Genomic DNA, 17,398 nt, shown 5'->3' on the forward strand with positions numbered 1-17,398 from the left:
TGAAATACCATAACTTGTAAACCATTGAACCAATTGGCTATTATGGGCACATTCTAGAATCCTTGGCCTTTGATCTAGAGTGTGAGACTCGAACAAGCTCCAACTGGATGAGTTTCAAAGCTCATCTAAAGCATCTAAGGCCTTCAAAACTAAGTGTGAAGTTTTTGTACCAAAATTTCACACCAAAAAATCATAATAACTTCATGAATACTCATGATCTGGCACTCAACCTCAACTAGAAGGATGATATATCCAAGATGAACCTCCATATTAGAAATTAGGACATTTTGAGCTCATATGAACAACTTACTAAGTCGATGGCTTTCACAAATAATAACTCTACACTGAGATAGCCCTTATTTAAGAAATATAAATGAAATAATTTTGGGTGATGCAAGATTTCTCTTATACCCAGGATGCTCCTACATTAGCTACATTCATTGGAATATTCTATAAAAAAATGTTCATGATAGTAAGGAGAAAGGTAACAAATATGCATTTTGCACCAAGAGATTATGTTGAGGCTTAACCATTTTCACCTCTCCCTATGTCCGTCTAGTACCATTACTATTCAAGATGTCTCACCTTTCTTGAATCCACCTTTAGCTAGCCTTATGGATGCCATATGTCATAGTAAAAATAAGTCTATCATAAGACCCAAAACTTTATGAAATTATCTATATAAATTATCTTAAATCAGAGTCCCCTATGAAGAACCATAATATAAAAAAATGGAACAACCCACCTACCCTTATGAAAACTAGGAATAACAAAAAGGCCAAGTTTAATATTAAACATACTAAATTTGATGTGGAAATAACTAAAGAAACTAGCACACCTCGTTGCTCCACTACACTACCCTAGGGAAATGGTAAGAGGTCACAAGATACATCCTTGGAGGAAGAGGAGGGAATTGATGAATATTAAAGCCATAATAAAAAAGTTCCTAGGAAGGAAAATTGGCCAACTAAAAGTAGCTCATCCCATGTCTCAAAGATCATAAAGATTGAATATGTAGACTTCACACAAAAAATTAAGGTGGGTACTAGAATTTAACTCCCCAATTAACACCACATCCCCTACTAAAACAACTACTATTAGAGACAAATATTATGGGTGGAAAGTATGGCAGCCATGGGGATTTACGAGGGAATATTGGTAACATCAAGAATGAAATTAAAATTATGGAAAATAAGTTCCTAGAGTTGTCAAACTTTACCCTCAAGGTGATGCATTCTTAAGCTACCACGCTTTGTTTATTGTAGGAGGAAATGACTAGAGTGAATGACTTAGAGGATGATGAATTTTTTTCAAGATTGTTGGAAGCATGAATTTTGATGATATTCCTATGGGGGAGTATTGTAGATATCTTACTATGATGGTATATTGCATTCATGACTAAGTTTGTCATTGATGTCAACCTAGCAATTTTATGTCGTATTTGATAGAAGAATAGTGGAAAGATCAAGTTGGTACGAATAGCTAGTTGAGCATTCTAACTATTTGAGGTTATGGGAGATACTTCTAAGTATCTAGTGTATGAAATTAAAGTTGGAAGAAGAAATGATAAGTCTAGAAGAAGTTATGTAAGCTTTGGTGATGTTTGTTCTCAGATAGAGTTTACAAAGGTATATTTTGATAAACTTGTTATATCTCTTAGTAAAGTTGTTATTCCAAGAATCAAGGTTGAGGATATGAAGAAGACATATTGGTGATGATGTGGCTAAGATCACTCATCACAATATTGTGTGTACAAAAAGATATTCAAGTTGCAAGACGGAAGTTTAATGTTATTGCTAAGTGTAATGTCGTCTTAATGCGGTCCTATAATGATTAATTAAGAAGGTCTAATAGAAAACTTAGTGAGTTATATTATGGACTTGATATAAGGGAAGGAAATTTTCCTTTATCATATGGCATGGTTATTATTGATGATAAGAAGCAGTAAGAGTGGAATGCAAAGTTGAGCAGAGTAGTGGGGAAGTGAAGGAAACTTCATTATCAAGGTTTTGCTGAGTAATCTGAGGTTTGATATTTGGATCTAAGGTTCATGAACTATTCTAAAAGTTCTGATATTGATTGGTTTAGTTGAAAAAACAAAGGAAACAAGAACATAATAGTAAATTACTTGATTGAGTAGTGAGCTCTTCTTGTAGTTTAAATTGCAATCATGGGATGTGGGCTCATCTTGTATACATTGTACTACAACTCCTAACAAGGTTGGCACAACTCCTAATAGGGTTGGAATCTCCTAATATGGATTCAAAGTCTCCTAATAGGGATTTTATATACTAAATCTTATAATAGACTCCTAACAGGGTCCACCCTCTAACAAGGAATATTTATATTAGTACACATCTTGTGGGCATCATTCCCATTTGGGTTTTCCCTCTAATCAATGGTTTCCCTAGTCAACATATCTAGTGTAATTGTCTATGTGCATCTTATTATGTTTTTGTTTACTTTGGTTGAATAGTTAAGTTTTTATAAAGAAGATAAATGTATTAATTATTGGATAACTTTTCCTATTGGTTGCATGCTTTCTCCTTTTTTTTGATTGGTTGCATGCAGATTACATAGGGAATGAAAAAGATTTGATCTTATCTTTTAGATCCTTCAAGATTTATCCTAAGTTGGCTTAAAATGGTTTACATCTAAGTTTGTGAAGGCACAAACTCATATGATGATTCTATGTTACTCGGCACTTACTAATTGCTAATGCTAGACACATATAGGAATTTTGTCTTGCTTGGCTCCTATAATAACTCTGTCCCACTCAACATCTATACTTTTCTCAGAACCTATAGTGACTTGGCATCACTTATTACTTAGCACTTGAAGCTTGTTTAGCACCTATTGAATCTTTGGCTCGGCACATACTATAGCTCAGCATCAACTTAGAAATTGGTTAAGTGTGTTGACACTCAATTGTCAAAACCAATCTAAGACCAACAATCTCCCCCTTTGACATGAGTGTCAAAAACACTTAACTAAACATTATGAATATGATCCCTATGAGTATAATACACATCTTTTTTGGCATATGTACAAAACTTGTACAAAATTTTATAGAAGCTATATACCTCAAAAACTTCTAACTCCCCCTGAGCTAATGTGTCAATTTTGTATCTAAAATTCCTTATGTTGGATTTGTCTCATGCTAATGTTTTGGATACTCTTTATCTTTTCCTTGTCTATTATGTTTCTGCTCTATTTGTACTCCCCCTTTTACACATCTTCCTTGCAGTGTTTGTATCCTTTTGGCTATATCTCCTTACCACTCCTTAAAACTCAAAATTGTATTATCTCTCCCCTTTTGGGAATATCTCCTCCTTTGGATATTATCTCCCCAATTTATTATATCTCCCCCATATCTTATTCTGCCCCCCTTTTTTGACACTTATGTCAAAGGGTCCTAATAATGAATTGAATACTTAGCCAAAAAGGATTTATTTACCTCCATTATAATCCTTAGAGCAACATCCCAATTGTCTAATGCAATTTCTAGTGCTTTAAGCTAGATGGTTGTCTCTGCTACAAGTTTTACTAGGCCTTCTAATGTAGAAAGATTTGGATCTTTCTTCAAAATATTATTTGCATAGGCCATTTCTTTATGCAAAACTTCCATATGAGGGGTTATTGCAGACTGTATCTGTATCAACTTGGCCTTGATGCTAGCCTCATCTGCTATGAGTATAGCTAATTCCATTGAGGTGTGAAGCATTGTGGCAAATGCTTCTCACTTTTAGGTTCCTCTCCAAGCTCAATATCCTCTAGCTAGTCTCTTGTGTGAAATATGAGGAATCACACAATTCAAAGTACAATGAGAATATATTATCAAGTAGTGTTTTCACCTTTTCTACCTTTTTAGCTAGTTCCACCAGTGATAGTTCTATCGCACTAGATATTTTCTCATTTACCTTCATTTGGAATTTCTTCTCAAACTATTCCAGTAATTTAACATTAGTATCTAGGTCTTCATTTTGTACATAGTCCACTATATTGGATAGTTGCTCCATAATGGGCTTTGTTTCATCAAGTACTGGCAAGCTAAAAGTACCAAGAAAGATGTCTTTAATTTCTATCAATGCTTGCCTCTGCCTATACTCATTCCTAAGTATCTCCTATTTTTTCTTCTTCTCCACTGCCTCTTCCACTTTAGTGATCTATCCTAGATTCATTTTTTTTATAGTCATAGCTTGGTACAACCATCTCCTCATCAAGTGCAGGGTCTCCATAATCAAGTACCCTTGCTAACTTGGTGGAGCTCAAGCTTGGTGCTGATATTTGCAATGGTACTACATCAGTACTTGGCTACTTACTAGGAGTCCCTCTAGTAGGAAAATTGATGAGCATTTACATTGCCTCTTGTTCTCTCTCCTTAGGGGTCTTCTTCAATTCTACCTTGATCAATTATAGTGATTAGAGGAGGTGCACCTTGACTCTGTGTTGTAGGATTAGAGGTATCTCTCTATCCTGTCTTCTCCTTAGCTTGCTCCTTGGTAGTTGAAGTCTTTGTAACTATGGAATCAACCTTAGCAAATGCATCTTGTGATGGTTTCTCTTGTGGTTGTCCACTTGTAGCTATAGGAGCTTATGAAGGTGGTTCTTTTGAATTCACCTTCTCCTTGGTAATCTCAGCTACTGCCTTTTCTAGTTCCTCAACACTCACTAGAACTGCATTGGTACATAATTGTGCTTGAATTTTTCTCTAGTGAAGGATCTTTTTGAGATCCTCTATAGTTAGTGGGTTGATGTTCTGACCAGAGGTGTCAGGAACATCCTTGACAATTATTATTTCTACAGATGTAGATGTAGGATGTGGAGGACTAGGTGGCGGCAATTGTGTCTTGGACACTTTGTTCCTATTGTTACTTCTCAGCTATTGCCTTATCACCTTTCTGTATCTCCTTCTCCATTGTAACTTATTCTTTTTCTTTCTCTCCTTCTTCCTCCTTTTCATTTTCCTATTCTTTCTCATCATTATTTCTTCCCTCAAAGGGATCTTCTTGTCCTTCGTTTACTATTTGAAGGCCATAAATCACTTTTCACATAAGTGTGGACTTCTTCACAAAATCTTCAATTTTATTTTGTAGTATGTTGAAGGCTGAAATGTCCCTTTTCTGATTTTGTATGATATTCCCAACCTCTAATCAGATTTTCAAGATCAAACAACTAATATCACAAAGATCCACCAAATTTCTCAAGAAACCCCAAATAGGGTATGCCAGAAATTGTGCCAAAAGCTTCACAGTTTCACCTATTATTAATAAATGTGAAAGTGGACATTTTTATAGAAATTTCAGCAGAATAACAGCCTACAAAATTAAATTTCCAGATCTGTATAGCCTTTACACAATAGTTCTCAAATGTAGGACAAAAACTATGCTCATCAGGCTCCCGAAATTAACACAAAAATGCCCGGAAACCCCCAAAAACACTAATAATCTATCTCAAAAGTTTAATAACATCACAATACATATATTCAGCTCTATTTTAACACCTTAAATTATGAAATACAGCAGCAAACCAAACTGATATGAAATACTCAACTGAAAACACCAAACTCATACAAAAAATACACCCGAAAACCCACAAATCTGCACTGTTCAGCACAAAGACAAACTCTGTATGAGCATGCACATGGAATGGCTTCAAACTCCCATCCTTAGCCTTCTTGGAAACCTACAAACTCCCATTCTTGGGTCTCCCTAGAAACTTGCAAACTCCCGTTCTTGGGTCTCCTTCTCCACAGGTTTGGCAACCTCTGAAGAATAACAAAGAATGAGCAAAAACCAAGTTCATGACTCCAAACCCCTTAAAAGAGGGCATAACTATAACTCACGTCCAAGAGAGGTTAATGAAACATATTTTAATAATAATTTTCATTTATTAGTCCAACGGTTTCCAAAGATTAACCCCCTTTTTCTGAAACTTCACTTTCTTGGGCCTGCCTGCCTTAGCAAAGATTATTATTTTTTTAATTATTTGAAAAGGGGACATGAAAAGTATTCCCCTCCCAAAAATTTCTTGTCCTCAAGCAATGGCTAAAAAATAAACCAATCAATCCACCTGGATCCCAAATGTAGTCATGAACTATACTACTACCAATTAACACAGGCTCCTGCAATATCCTCTACAATATGACCAAGAGGAATCCATAATCAAACTGACAATTATAACTCAACCAAACTCCAAAATCACAACTTCCACAGTCAGAAACCCATGAGACACAAACTCTTAGAACATCAAAACCCAAGTAAAGTGGACTACCAACATAGTAAATACCATCAATGCATTCCACTGGCCTATATGGAATGTACAATCCAACTCTGAAACAATGGTGAATGCTCTCAAATGAAACTATACCAAGTATGGAGAATCCACACACTGTACAACTCCTGTAGTCAACACAACTCTGTAGATCATCGGCCACTATCTCGTAACCATAACTCCCATGCACCCCTGATGGTGAAAAGCCATCACAAGATAAACAACAAGAAATGGAACCCAAACCAAATTTTCCTACCATCAACTCCTCAACACAAGGATCAATTTTTAACTGATGTCCATACCCTACAATATAATGTTGATTAAAAAAACCAACCTCATTCAAAAGCTCACCATGAACAAGTGATGTAACCCACTGCGACTGATCACTAGCTAAGTCAGGAGATGTCATAGCCAAAGGAGTAGAATCAATAACAACACCTGCTGAAGCATCACTCCAAAACTCCTGCTCTAAGTCATGTATTATCAAGCTATCAACTATAGGACCTATCGCCATGTCGTGCTCATCACAACTCTCATCTTGAGGCATCAAACTATCCCATAACTGATGATAAGCACTAGGAACCAAAGTGCATCTCTGTATCATCATCTCATCAACATGGTCATCAAAGGTAAATTGATGAGCATACCTCACAGTGTAATGCTGATAGAATTCGCCAATCTCAGTCAGTGGCTTAGATTGTAATCTAGATGAAACTAATTGCAATTGATCATTAACCATGTTGGAACTGACTACTACCTCTGAAGATATCACCAAGGGAGTAGTATTACTAGCAAGAACCATGCCAACTGCCGACTCACCAACATCACACATGATTTTTGATACATCTCTAGTCTCTGTGCCATCAGTACTAGAGGCCACCATCATGTCAGGCATACAACAATCTGCTACAACACCCAACTCAACTGAACCTAACTCTAGTAGGAATGAACCTGATATGCCAATGTTAGTATCAAGGATGGATGCATCCTCATCTCCACTGTCTCTGACAATCTCGACCATGGACATCCTCGGATCACCAAACACCACAGCTTGTGACTGTATAGAATCAGGTAAAGACTATAGTCACTCTAACTCCATGGTCACCTTAGCCAAATGAAACTATGACTCCTTGAAAGCCAACTGTGTACTCTCAAGAATCTCATAAGTCACCTCAAGCTACTCAGTAAGCTCACTCACCTCATCTTCCTTGGCCAACAATGCATCATATGCTGTACTGCCCCACAACATAAGATAATCTCTGTCAGCTACCAACTGCATATAATTCTTTCTCAAAATCCGAATAGCCTCCCATAAATAGTGAAACTCTATCAAGGAAAGATAACTGCCTCCCTGCTCATCACTAGTTGGAGAACCCCATCCATAAACTGCTAACAACTGACGAGAAGCATCAAAATGCTGGCAAGTGATAGAAATATCTCAGTCACTAACTCTCAACTGATTAGATGCATGATGGCACTGGCTTGATTGTCTCCTACAAACCTCCTCTAATGCACTATCTAAAGGAGTATCCTCAAAGTTACTAGTCTCTAGAGTATTACCATCCATATCTTGTGAATCAAATCTAAAGCTCATATCAACATACGGAGTATCAAAAACTATAGCACTGCTGTCCAAATCCTCTGTACGCAAAGAACTAAGTCTTCAAAACTGCCCACTGCATCCTCCTGGATTTCATCAATGCCAATATGATCCTGGGACTCATCTATACACACTGCCAAATATGAAAGATCATCAACACATTCTAGCAAGTATGGTCGACTGGATATATGAACAAAGCCCAACACTGGTGTATAAAAACTAATACCAACATCAGACAAGATACTGGCACAAGAAAAGACAACACCGTGTAATCTGCTAATCAAATCCATGATAGCACCCAAACAAACACTGCTACCAAAAAGTGTTAAAGATCTCCAGTCAACTGAATCCCAAATGCCAATATAACAATCCCGAGTCCATATCCGTAAACTAGAATCAACTGGTAACTCAAGAAAACTCCTCACCTGAGTAATATGACCAATACCAACTAACTCCACATACCTGTTATGATGAGATAATGAAGTCACAATACTATCTTTGTTCACCTTCAGCTGGTTGGACAAATCATGTGAAGTACTACTAGCCTCAACCTCATGTGATGAAGCATCTAACTGTGCCTGGTACTCTTTCTTAGCAAAGTCATGAATGCTCAATGTCTGCTCATCTCTACCAAGTATCTCACCATCATGCACAACAACATCCTCATAATCATCATCCTTGAGGTCAAATCTATCTATCACTCTTTGACTAAAATCATCAAATGTAGTTACCTGATCATGACCTTGAGTAGTCATTCCATGATACCACCAATCATAGGCTGCATCTTCCAAGTGTAGACTTGTAATTTGAATAGCATCACTCTCCTTCATGGGGTTAAGTGTGAAGAAGGTCTGTAATTTTTGTAGCCATGCTCTAGCTGAAATTTTATTTGTTCCATCAAAAGTAGGTGCTATAAACTTGCTTATTTTATTTTTGAGCTCTCTTCCACTTATGTCATGCTCCCTTTTGTACTCTTTCTTGGGCATCAAAGTGGTCATCATATCCACATATTCTCTAAAAGGAATTAAACTACGAAAGTCATCATCTAAGCCATTGTAAGTAGCTCTTAATGTAATCAAGTTACCTATAACCTCTTTCATAGGATTAATGGCTAGATTTGGTACTGGTGGCTCATCTGCAGGCAAGAAAATAGTTTTGGTTGATTTAGATGGTGTGGATTTCAGATTTCTTGGCTCCTCTGAAGTGCTCCCTTTCTTATTGATAGATGCAACTCCTTGTAGTTTTTCTGTCAATATTCACAAAGCCTCTCTAGTTTCTGCCAAACTATCCACTATTTGCTTCTGAGTATTTTGGATGTCTTGGAAGAATTTCTTTGCCATCTCATCTGGATCAGCCATACTTTTCCCCTCCTTGGATTTTGTACTTTTACTTTCATCTAGAGGTTTGATCAAAATTTATTTATTCTTTTCTCCCTGCAAATATCTTTTTTCTCTTTCACTTAGTTGCATGCAACCATAAATTTTGACATGCAGCTGATTAGAAGCAACATGCAACCACCAAATTCACCAAGAACTAACATGAAATTATTAGAAGTAGAATGCAACCATAAATTTTGACATTCAATTGATTAGAACCAACATTCAACCATAAATTATGACATGCAAAATCTGGGTAGTTGTCAAAACTGACATGCAAGATCTGGGTAGTTGTCAAAACTGACATGCAAGATCTGGGTAGTTGTCAAAACTGACCTGCAACTTCTACAAACCCTCAGGCTGGCAAGATCATGGCTCTGATACCACTGAAATGTCCCTTTTCTGATTTTGTATGATATTCCCAACCTCTAATCAGATTTTCAAGATCAAACAACTAATATCACAAAGATCCACCAAATTTCTCAAGAAACCCCAAATCGGGTATGCCAGAAATTGTGCCAAACGCTTCACAGCTTCACCTATTATTAATAAATCTGAAAGTGGAAATTTTTACAGAAATTTCAGCAGCATAACAGCCTACAAAATAACATTTCCAAATCCGTATAGCCTTTACGCAATAGTTCTCAAATGTAGGACAAAAACTATGCTCATCGGGCTCCCGAAATTAACACAAAAATGCCCGAAAACCCCCAAAAACACTAATAATCTATCTCAAAAGTTTAATCACATCCCAATAAATATATTTAGCTCTATTTTAACACCTTAAATTCTGAAATACAGCAGCAACCCAAACTGATATGAAATACTCAACTGAAAACACCAAACTCATACAAAAAACACACCCGAAAACTCACAAATCTGCACTGTTCAGCACAAAGGTAAACTCTGTATGAGCATGCACATGGAATGGCTTCAAACTCCCATCCTTAGCCTTCTTGGAAACCTACAAAATCCCATTCTTGGGTCTCCCTGGAAACCTGCAAACTCCCGTTCTTGGGTCTCCTTCTCCACAGGTTTGGCAGCCTCTGAAGAATAACAAAGAATGAGCAAAAATCAAGTTCTCCAATCTGCCCAAAATGCCTCCAAACCCCTTAAAAGAGGGCATAACTATAACTCACATCCAAGAGAGGTTAATGAAACATATTTTAATAATAATTTTCATTTATTAGTCCAACGATTTTCAAAGATTAACCCCCTTTTTCCGAAACTTCACTTTCTTGGGCCTGCCTGCCTTAGCAAAGATTATTATTTTTTTAATTATTTGAAAAGGGGACATGACAAAGGCTTTGTATTTGGGTGCAAACTTGCTCCCATGTTTCTTGATAGCCTTGCTTATTTGACCTTTAGTGAGGTCAGGCATTCCATGTGTCAAAGTTGACTCTCTTTTTTCTTTCTCCATTTTAAGGAAATAATTCCATTTATTTTCAACAATGGATTATAGCTCCTTAGGCATAGTATTATCAAGTTTAAGTGGAGTAGTCTTGAACTTGGCCATCATAGTGTAAATTGACTCTTCCACTATGTTCTGTTCTTCTCTTGTTAGCTTATTAAATTCAATGTCTTTTACCCCTGACAGATTTGCATTATCCCTAATATTATCAAAAATATTTTCTAGGTTAGATTTAGTGGTGTGACTTACCACTCTAAATTGTTCATGGTCATATTATGTCCTTTCCTCATCTGATTCTAGAGGTGTCACATATTTTCTTCTCTTTTTCTCTACTAGCCCTCCCTATTCTATAGCTTTCTTTTTCTCCTATTCCTTGGCTACCTTTGTTGTATCCCTTGCATCTACCCCAGTGGTAGGTTTGGCTAGGCTTGGCTTAGCCTTCTTTTTGTATTTTGGTTATGCAATAGGTTGTTTTTGTGCTTTCCTCTTCTTGGGTTCTACCTTAGGTGCTTCCTACTCAACACCTTCTTCTTCCTCAACATCCTCACCCATGCCTTGGGTTAATACTAGTGGTCCTTGTCCATATTCATCTTCATCATCTTCATCATCTTCTTCTTCCTCTCTAGCTCCTTCTCCAAATTTTGCTTTGAGCTTTTTCGCTAATTTATCCTTTTTGTTAGGTTTAGAAGTTATCTTCAACTCCATATCTACTTTAGATCTCACCACAAGTGCCAAAATGTGGTGCACTATTATCTACTTCCTCTGCTAACAATGTTGTAATTGTTGCAGATGCCTCATCGATTTTTATTTCATAGCCAAGAGGTCTAATCCATCTAACCCTTGGTATGGGTACTTGAATGTAGCTATAATCAATGTCAACAAGAAAACAAATATCATTTACATGTTGCTCAACTAATGAAATAGGTATCCTCTGTCTCTGTTTCATGGATTTCTTGAAATCCTCAAAATAATTTGTCATAAGTGTCTCAAAAATTTTGCCCCCATTTGTTTAATATATTCATTTACTTGGGCTACAATGGATCTGTTTGTCTTCGAGCTAACTTTACCAAAACATGGAAATTCATTTTGTACATAGAAAAATATACAAATCAAAATTTCACCAAATTTACATTATGTTCCCTTAGTTCTCCTTATAGCTCCTAAATTCTCATTGATTTGTTGCAGTTGCAATTCTGCTAGGTCATAGGTATGATCATTTTTAACTAGTTTATAGCCGACATCTACTGCAATGTATGGAACACTGTTCAATCTGCTAGATTGATAAAACTTGTGGAAAATGACTCTAATAGAAAAATCAACAAGAGGATCCTAAATGGTATCTATGGTCATGCCTCTCTTGTTCCATTTGGCTCCTATATTCTTCTCAATGGCTTCTTTGGAGTCACTTCTTAGGTTTTTGGGCCGATTTAGGGTTAAATACCCTATTACCCTATGAAAAATCCTCTTTGATATCTTAACTAGGCCATCTTCTAACCATGAACTACCATCATGAATCCTACTAGACACAATTTTGATCCATTCATTTTTGAAAATAGTAGGGAATTCTAGGGCACAAGTTAAACCCTTCCTTTCAACAATTTTGAATTCTTCCTTTTAGACTCTATTTTCACACAACCTATCATAAGCTTCTCTAATCTCCATATCTCCAATGGCACCTATCTTGTAGTTATAACATCTCCTAACATCTTGCACCATTACTACCTTAGGAGGAATTATGGATAGGGCTCCGACTGGGTCATTTTTGTAGGCAACTTTAGGGATAGGCTGAAAATTAGGTTGCTTAACTTCATTTGACACTAATTGGACTTCAAATGGCTCTTTCTCCTAACATTTCCTAGAACTAGAGGCCATTTCTTCCAACTAGGGTTTAGACACAAATAAAATTTGAAATTGCATAGCTCGGCATTACTATAAATACCTTAGAATCTATGAAACTATGCTGAATTTACATAGAAATCTGCTCAAATGCTTGATTCTCTGCTTGGAATTTGTTCAGCTCTCTTCTTTGTCATTGCTCTTTGTTTGTGATGGTGAAAAATGATCTAAAATGCAAACATATAGCCTGATTTCATAGCATTTAATGCTTAGTGCACTTATAGTTGTCCACTTAGCTTCTTAAGCATTTTTGCTTTTACTTGGCTTCCATAGATTTTCAAACACTCGGCATACACTAGATTTTCCCTTACTCAGCTTCAACTGGAGTTTCACTTCACTCGGCATCAACTACCAACTTAGCTGTGACTAACCACTCGACTTCTATTGATTTTAGCAAACAACTTGGCATGTACTAGATCTTTACTTGGCATGTGAAGGCAACTTGGCAACAATTGTGAAAACTTGAAATTTTAACTTTGCATTTCTATTCATGCTAATCTTTCTTTTTTAGTATTTTCTTGTCTTAGAATTAATGTGTAATAAAACTTTGTATATCAATCCCACATACCTTCTTTTTCTTAGTTAGATGAAATGTGACAACTTGACCTTTTGGGTGAAGTGATTCCTTCATTGGATGTGTTGCTTCCATCTTTCTTCTTCCATGTCTTATTCATTTCTCCTTTGATGTGTTCAGCATCTACCTTTCCTTTTCCTTTGTTAAACTCTAAGTTGGGTGCCTTTGACATTGTTGGGCAATTTTTGCTTATATGACTAGTCTTCAAACAACTAAAGCATGTAGTTTGGCTTAACCATCTGCTATAGTTTCCACTTAAATGTGTTCTTATACAATTTTTAGGGATGTGTCCATATTCCTTATAGTAGTGACAACTATACCTAATGTTGTAGTCCCTATTGTAGTGGAGTCCAAGATTATTTTCCCTTACTGGTTAATTAAGTGTTTACATAGGCTTTGATCTGCAGTCAAAAGCTCTATGTCCATACTTCTTGCAATTGTAGCAGTGACCTTCAAATCTTGGTGTCCTGATAGTTCTAGTCCTACAATCATGTACTTGATGTCCTTGCTTGTTGTACTTGTGACAATGACCCATGCTCTTAAGTTTTTCATGCTAATGGGCATTCTTGCTCCTACACACATTAGAGGTATGTCCTTTTTTACCAAAAAAATGACAAGAAGGTTTAGTGTTCTTACCTTTGTCACTTCTTTCTTCTACAGTCTTGGATGGCTCTCCTTTTTTAGTGCTGGTGTATCCTAGTCCTGAAGTATCATTGTTGGCTCTTGGTGATTTCAGTAACTATTCAAAGTACTTGATGGCCTCATTGGGTTTGTTGAAGCTTTTTGCAATCTCCTTCTCTCTTTTCAAGTAATTTTGCAATTGTTCATTTTGCATCTTCAGTTTGGAGATCTCAATGTCTTTGACATTTAGCTCATGATGTGCATTCATCATCTAACTTAGGGTGTTTAGCTACATGTTGGAAATTCTTGCAAGCTCAATTGACTTTTCTTCCAATTTATTGGCAAGGTTTCTCTTGTCATCTTCTAGCGCAGCCTTGTCTTCATTGGCTCTTTTCTTCTATTTAGTCACTTTACAAAGCATCATGGCTTGAGATTCTTGTTCAAGCTTGAGAGTTCTAATCTCTTCTGCTTGGGCTTTATTTTTCTCCATCACATCTACTATTCCTATATCAAAATCTTTGGAATCTCCATTTGCAAAAACTTTTTAGGTATCAATCTCCTTGTATTATGTATCATTCTCATCTATGGCAATCTCTCTTCTTCTCTTTAAGTATTTTCGCAGTTATTCTCTAGCTTCTTCCAAAGTATGTAGAGCAAGTTGTATATCAATCACCTAGTTTTCTATGACCTTCCCAAGTTTGTAGACTTCCATTTCTAGATCTTCTTTCCAAGTTGTAAGGCTTCTCCTTGTGAGAACTTGGCTCTGATACCAATTGTTGGAATTTACAAGTGGGAAGATTTACTTTTGAGGAGGGGGGTGAATCAAAAGTAACAGTATTTAACCTCTAAAACTTTTAACTAAGATTATTCACATGCATCTAACATCTTCTAATAAACATGAAAGTAAAGACATTCATGAAAATAGATAACATAAGATTTTTGTCACCCAAAAACCCTCCAAAATAAGAAGGTAAAACTAGGGTGGGGATGACACCCACAAATTATCACTGCAGCAATATGTAACTGATTAAGGTTAAAAAGTTTAACCACTTCCAATGGTTTGCCTTGTGAAAGGCCTGCCATGTTAAAGGCTTTACACCCTGTTAAAAGTGACTTGATTAAAGGATTTACAAACATTCACTTGGAATGTTACCCTATTAAAGGATTTATCACCTTGTTAAAGGTTTACAACATGGCTATTAAACCAACCTATCTCCATAGGATTTTCATTCCTAATACAATGGCTAGAAAGTATTAGAATGTGTTGACCTAATGACTTACAATCTTATATTGTTGATTCTAGATTCATTTTCTGCTTAATCTAATATGATCCTTCTTGATATAATAACTCTCTGCTCATATTGCTGATACTTTGTTCTAAACAACTTGATTCTGCAGTTCTCCTCTTCCTCTAAGTCTTTACTCCCCTCTAAACTTTATTAATATTCTATCATGCATTTCATATAACTTTCTTACACACACAAATTATGGGGTATCAACCTCCTTATAAGGGTTTCAAAGACTTAGGGTTAGGTATGAATCCATGATTGATATCCATCCATCTTTTCCTACTCAAATCTTTACACTTTTCCTATTGGTTGCATGCTTTCTCCATTTTTTGATTGGCTACATGCAGATTACATATGGAATGAAAAAGATTCGATCTTATCTTTTACATCTAAGTTTGTGAAGGCACAAACTCATATGTTGATTCTATGTTACTCGGCACTTACTGATTGTTGATGCTTGGCACATATATGAATTCTATCTTTCTTGGCTCCTATAGTAACTATGTCTCACTCAACATCTATACTTTTCTTAGCACCTATAGTGACTCGACATCACTTATCACTTAGCACTTGAAACTTGCTCGGCACCTAAAGTTTACTCGACACTTACTGAATCTCTAGCTTAGCACATACTGTAGCTCAACATCAACTTAGAAATTGGTTAAGTGTGTTGACACTCAATTGTTAAAACCAATCCAAGACCAACAATCCTTTGATAGATGACAAGGACATAGTATGTGGATTAAGGAAAGTATTGCATGGCTTGAAGCAAGCACCCAGAACCTAGTATGCAAGATTGGACAAGCATTTGACAAATCTTGGATATAGAAAAGGTATGGTAGATAGTAATCTCTATTAGAAAGAAATTGATGATGGTTTGATGAGTTTGGTATTATTTGTTGATGATATCATATTTGGAGGAAATGATGAAGAAAGTGAGAAGTTTAGAGATGAAGAAAGAATTTGAAATGAGTATGATAGGAGAGATGAAATATTTTCTAGGATTATATATTGTATAGAATAAAGAAGGAATATTTATTTGTCAAACTAAGTACTTGAAGGATTTACTAAAAAGGTTTCGTTTGGAAACATGCAAACCCATTGCAACACCTATGGTAATCGGACACAAGTTATCTACAAAAGATGAGACACCTATTGTTGAGCAGAAGAAGTATAGATCTATGATTGGAGAATTAAAATATTCCATTGACACAAGGATGGATCTAGAAAATGTAGTTAGAATTGTTGAAAGATTCCAAGTTGATCACAAAGAAGCACTCTATACAACAATTAAAAGGATATTTAGATATCTGAAGGGAATATTTGAGTTTAGGTTGTGGTATGATAGATCTAATGATTTTACTCTAAGTGCTTATATTGATGCTGATTGGATAGGCAATATGGATGGCAGAAAGAGAACTAGTGGTGGAGCCTTCTTTCTTGGAGGAAGATTGGTTTTGTGGTTAAGCAAGAAACATGATTGTACATCATAAAGTACAATAGAAGTAGAATATATTGCAATAGAAAACAATTGTAATCAAGTTGTTTGGATGAAGCAAATGTTGAAGAATATAAGGATAGTGTTGGTGTAAATAAGTATTTACTATTTACACATTACTTAAGTTTACTTAGGTTAATTCATTATTTTATTTTTTATTTAGGTGATACAATTAGGAGTTTGTGTACTCTCATGAGTTGTCATGTTGATAACATAGAATTATGCAACTCTAATTTAGCACATGGTGTCTACAACACTAGAGTTTGCATCATTCACTAAGTTGTCATGTTGACAACACAATTATTTGCACTCCCATTTTAGAACATGTTGTCTAAAACATTAATTTTTGTGCTACACCATTGTATGCTTATCCTCACATCATCGCACTTACTCTCGTGCTTAATGGAGGATAACCCATATCTGGTGGACATGTGCTTGGTTGTATGACTTATCATGTTGCTAAATTCTATGCATTCTAGAAGCTTTCTAGAGGCCTTTATATATAGGCACTCCTAGTGTACTTTCATATGGAATATTGAATAAATATATTGTCATTCTAATCATACTCTCTTTGGTCTACTATTGTACTTGTGTTTGAGTTCCTTGATCTTGGGTGAATTCTACCCTAAGGAAAATTCTTACATGGTATCAAAGCTTTGGGAGATTCTCTACACATAGTTGTTCAAGACCATTCATGCTTCAATACCTTGACCCAAATCTGGAGAATCTATAGAAATTGGGAGCATCTAGAATCAAATTTGACCTCACCATTGTGTCCGAAATGATGATTCAGTAAAGATTGACTATAAATTTGCCTATGATGGGCTAAAGTTGATTGTGAGGCAAAAAAATTTGCAAAT

Source organism: Cupressus sempervirens, chromosome 3 (genome assembly GCF_028749045.1).
Source record: "Cupressus sempervirens isolate cs-2001-9-10 chromosome 3, ASM2874904v1, whole genome shotgun sequence".
Taxonomy (NCBI): domain Eukaryota; kingdom Viridiplantae; phylum Streptophyta; class Pinopsida; order Cupressales; family Cupressaceae; genus Cupressus; species Cupressus sempervirens.